Below are 5,277 nucleotides of genomic sequence, written 5' to 3'. Positions count from 1 at the left end.
GTGCTGAGTATCTGAGCCCAGATTTGATCCAGGTCATCCCGACACTGGAGCAGGTGCTCTTACTCGCTGAGACACCTGGCTGCCCCTAAGCAATTGGGGTTAAGTAACTTGCTCAAGGTTACATGGCATTCTTTATTATTTCATGCAAGTCTTGTAATGTTTTCCTAAAAATCAACCTGCTCATCATTTTTTAAAATTTTTTAACATTTGTTTTTGAAACTTTGAGTTCCAGAGTCTTTCCCTTCTTCCCTCCTCACCCACCCCCACTGGAAAGACAAGTAATTCAACATAGGTTGTGCATGTGTAGTTATGCCAAACATTTCCATAGTAGTTACCTTGTGAAAGATGTTTCACACTATATTTCCCTCCATCCTATCCTGCCCCACACTTATTCTATTTTCTCCTTTGTAGCAAGTGAATCAGTCATAAGGGAGAGATAGAAAATAATCGAAAGAGTAAGGAGGACAGAAGTAATCTGTTGGAGGATATAGGATGAAATGGAAACAATTGAACAAGTAGGGGGTTAGCCTTAGTAAGGAGCAAGGCTGTGTCACTATGTGAGATAGGGGTTAAGGAAGAGAAAGTGGCAAAAGACGCCTGAGTGATAGGAAATGAGGAAGAGGGATGAACATGGAGCTCATAGCAAATGGCCTCAATGTTTTTTCAGTCCAATATAAGGCAGGGTTCTCAAATGAGTGCAGGAAGTGGCAGCCATGGGAGTTTTAAGGAGAGATGAAAAGGTTTCTGGAATGACAACTGCAGAGTGTCATAGTGGGTGGATAAGGAAGATGAAGTATGATTGCCAACTAGTGAAGGCCCAGTTGGAGTTTTGCAACAAACATATTGCACTAAGTCAAAAAGGTTTTTTATTTTCTTCACCTTCATACAGCAGCATGTATTTAAAAGTGAACATGATGAATGAATGAATTTAAAGCTCAGGCTTGACTGGTCCTATTTGGTGATATGATAAAGGGGTTAGGAATTCAAGAAAGGAGGATAGTGTAGAGTTGAATTAGTTCATAAAGGAGTCAAGATGAGAGACTGGCTACTGCAGGGAAGATGGTCTGAGGAAGAATTGAAAGGTCAAGGAATTGGAGGTGATGGGTTCATAGTAAGACTAGGGTTATGTTAGGGAAGGCAAAGGGAGAAGTGAAAAGCCATTAGATTATGGTCAGATTAAGGGATTTCAGAATTCTTGAACATGGATGGTATATTAGTGGGTTATGGAAAGTTCAAGGATATGACCACCTTTGTGTATGGCTAAGTTAGGATAGCAGAGTAGCTCATGGAAGGTGAGTAGGTTGAAGAAGTGAGTGGTCAAGGTATTTGACAGAGAGTGAATATATATGTTGAAGACCCTTATTATGGAGGCAGGAGTAGAGAGGAGAAAAAATGTAAGCCAGGTATAAAACTCATTTTTTTCTTCTGGTATCAATTATATTTTTTATAGTTAATTTATTTTTAGTTTTCACATTCACTTTCATAAGATTTTGTGTTTTAATTTTCTCTCCCACCTTCTCTTTTTCCCTCCCTAAGATGGCAAGCAATCTGATATAGGTTCTACTTATATATCTATTAAAGCTATTTTCACACTAGTTAGTTATCAAGTGATGGAGAAAGGAAAAAAAAATCTAGGAGTGGCAAGGGGGAGCAATGAGTATTCCAACATCCCTGCCTGAACCATGGGCTGAAGAGAGTGACTGTAGTTGCAGCCTGTGCTAAAGAGAGTGGTCAGAGAGGCTGTGTCATCAGGAAAAAGTCAGGTTTCAGTAAGAGTTGGTAGATGGAATGAGTGGGAGAGGAAAAGATTTAAGATGACGGGAAGTTCCTTGGCTATGAAAATGGCATTTCAAACGGCACAGTGGAAGGACTGGGTAGAGTTAGGGTGAAACTTTGAGGTGGTGGGTTAAGGGAGATAGGAATGAGGAACCAGGAGGTAGGTGGGGTTGGAATGGAGTTTGGATGATGATCCCCTAGAGCTCAGAGTCACTGAGATGTGGAGGGTAAAAGAATGTCATTGAGTGGAGGGAACCACTTTTGTTCTCCGAAAGGACAAGTACAGCAGGGGATGGGAGGCCTAAAATCAAAAGAAGGGTCACTCTTTTTTTATTATTTTATTTATTTTTTTATTTACGACTCACCATTTTCTTTATTTGTACAAAATAGTGAATAATCATACCCTGGCTGGGAAAAGAGGGAATTTTAGCTTTAAACAAGTCCTTCTATTCTGAAGCATCTATTTTGAAGCCTTGGGACCAGCAGCTTTAGCTCCAGCATCTTTGGGTTTGGACTCGGCAGGCTTAGCAGCCTTAGAATCAGACTTGGCTGCCTTGGGATCGGACTTGGCAGCCTTGGAATCAGACTTGGCAACCTCGGGGTCAGACTTGGTTGCCTTAGCATCAGATTTGGTGGCCTTGGGGCCAGATTTGGTAGCCTTGGGATCTGACTTATTGACCTTGGCGGCAGACTTGGCAGCCTTGGGGTCAGTGGGCTTGGCAGCCTTGGGGTCAGTGGGCTTGGTAGACTGGGGGTCAGTGGTTCTGCAACCTTAGCGTCAGGCTTTGTGATCCTGGAGCCTGGACGTTTGATGCCAATCCTAGGACCTGGACATTTGGTAGCCATCTTGTGGCCAGCACGCCGGGCGCTGGCCTTGGGGATCTTGTGCCTGAGGAGCTTGGCTTTGGAGGCCTTGGTGCTCTGGGCCTTGATGGCCTCTGCTCGGGCCTTGATGGCTTTGGTGTTGTTGGCCTGCATCTTCTTCAGCCCCTTCTTATTGTGTTTCTTGGCAAAGCGCATGTTTCTCAGAAACTTGGGGTCAACCCCTTTTGGAGACTCGTATCTCTGTGACCTAGGTTTCTTGATGCCATTTCAGTGCCATTTTCGTGATTGGTTGTGAGTGGTATGGTTCTTAGACTTAGCCATCTTTATACCTGCCCCCCTCACCCACTGGCCCGGGCCCTGCCTCCCCTCCTCGGCTCAGAATTCTTCCATTGTCCCCGAAATTATGTTCTGGTACCCCCCACATCCCATCCAGGCCACGGATGGCGCTGGATGCGACCTCCAGGAGGGTCACTCTTTGAATTAAAGGCTTTCCCCATTCCAATCAAGAGATATTGAACTATCTCATATTGTCTATCCCACAGACATCTTAAAATTACACATATAAAAATGAACTCTTTATCTTGCCCCCTCCCCCAAATCCTTCTCTCTTCTTACTTGCCTAATTCTGTTGAAGGCACAACTATCCTGCTAGTAACCCAGGTTTCCAACCTGGGTGTTACCTTCATTTCCTCACTCTTTTCCCCCTCCATATGCAGTTGTCAAGTCTTGTCAATTTTGCCTTCTCTCCTCTGATTCTTCCACTGGGCCTTTGTCACCTCACTGTTAAGCTCCTGAAATAGTTTTCTGGTGCTTCTCCCTGCTTCAGATGTCTTCTTGCTCCAGCTCTACCTCCACTCGGTTGTCAAATTGATCTTCCCAAGGCACAGGTCTGACCATGTCATGCCCCCTGCAAAATGAATTCCAGTGTCTCCCTGTTGTCTTCAGGATCAAATATAAAATCACCTCTGACTCTTAAAGTCTTCATAACCTGGCCCCTTCTTACTTTTTCCAGTCTTCTCACACCTTACACCTTCATGCAACACACACAATCTAGGGACACTGGACTCTTTACTGCAGACACAACTCTATCTCAGTTTAATGCCTTTTCACTGGCTATCTTCCAGGTGTGTAATTCTCTCCTTCCTCATGTCCATATTAAGTGTCCCCTGATAGTCTTTGAGTCCTAGCTAAAATCTCACATTCTGCAAGAAAGCTTTTCTGATCCCTCTTTAGTGCTAGAGGCTTCAACCTTTTGATTTTCTACTTTATCCTATGTATATCTTCTACGTACATAGTTGTTTGCATGTTGTTTCAACCATTAGACTTTGAGCTCTTTGAAAGCAGGAAATGTTTCTGGTCTTTCTTTGTACCCTTAGTGCTTAGCTCAGTGGCTGGCACATAGTAGGTGCTTAACAAATATTTATTGACTTTACTTGAGAATTACAAAACCACTGTTTAATTCCCCTTGGAACATACAGACATTAAATGATGTATAGATAGGTTTCTCTGCAATTTTTTTTGGAGAAGAGAGAGGAAAAAGGAGACAGGGCACTGCATAAACAGATTTCCAAAGTAGATAACATAGGGATGCATTATTCTATTATATCTAACCTGCTTTCTACCTTGAAAGAAAGTGGAATGAAGATACTGTTATTTTACTCAAATAAAGTGACACTATCTCATACTTTTAAAACATAAGAAAAAAGTTACTTTGGTTTTCCTGATGAAAAGTACCCCCAAAAAGATGCAAAGGGGTGAAAAGGGGAAACTCATAACTAACAAAATAGTCCTGGGTCTTTGTAGAATGAGTCCTGTGAATGGCACAAGAGTAAATTCTTAAGCAAAGTTGTCAAGAACAGATGAAAATTTGGTTTTAAATATGAAAATTATAACATCAATGCCATTTAGATTTACAGGGAAAGGGTTGATTTGGAAATGTAATCTTGCTTGGAAATACTATTATAATCTATTTAAACCCTATATTATTTAACTACAAAATTTACATCAAGGTTCAGTTTTAGAGAAAATGCTTCTCCCCCCTTCTTGGTTGGTTATTGTCCTTTGTGTTTGAAAAGGACCGAAATGATGTCACTATGTTGGGATCAAGGTACAGTGTCTATGACTGAGTGATCAGAACCACATGAGCTCAGAAGGCTCTACCACAGATTGGACACAAATTGTTTATATTCTACCCCCATTGATTAGAACATAAAGCACATTATAGAAGAACATTTATTGTCAACTAAATAGCATGATTAATCATTAAAGCCAGCCACTTTAAGTAATCACTCTGTTAGGGCTCAAGAGCTCAAAATGGGCTATGGGTAATCAAAACTGATAAAGAATTTCAGAAATAGGGGATGTTTTTAGGAAATTCTCTTCTGTCCCATTCTTCAGGGCTAAGTTTGCAATGAACATTATTTGTGGTGGTATTTCAAATCTTAATTGTTAAGATTCCTCTACTGACCTAGAATCATGTGCTCACTCCTGCTGTTGTACGTTGTATGAGACAGCTGCTCATATAACATAATTAAAAATTTCATCTAGAATAGTTTTTGCAATCATTGCAACTGTAGATAGCTCCAATTTTAAGGTTTCCTTTTGTGTTTTGTTTCCACTGGGACAAAAAGTGTGTGTGTGTGTGTGTGTGTGTGTGTGTGTGTGTGTGTGTGTGTG

General features: G+C 41.4%; 1 pseudogene; it reads right to left on the bottom strand.

Moving 5' to 3' along the window:
* Positions 1 to 2,110: 2,110 nt before the first annotated feature.
* On the bottom strand, positions 2,111 to 3,058 carry LOC138169552 (large ribosomal subunit protein eL29 pseudogene; annotated as a pseudogene).
* Positions 3,059 to 5,277: the final 2,219 nt, after the last annotated feature.

This window comes from Petaurus breviceps, unplaced genomic scaffold (genome assembly GCF_028583685.1).
Source record: "Petaurus breviceps papuanus isolate PSGF00001 unplaced genomic scaffold, PetGlider_PUasm1.0 126, whole genome shotgun sequence".
In the NCBI taxonomy this organism is placed as follows: Eukaryota; Metazoa; Chordata; class Mammalia; order Diprotodontia; family Petauridae; genus Petaurus; species Petaurus breviceps.
This window is presented reverse-complemented; position numbering and strand designations above follow the sequence as displayed.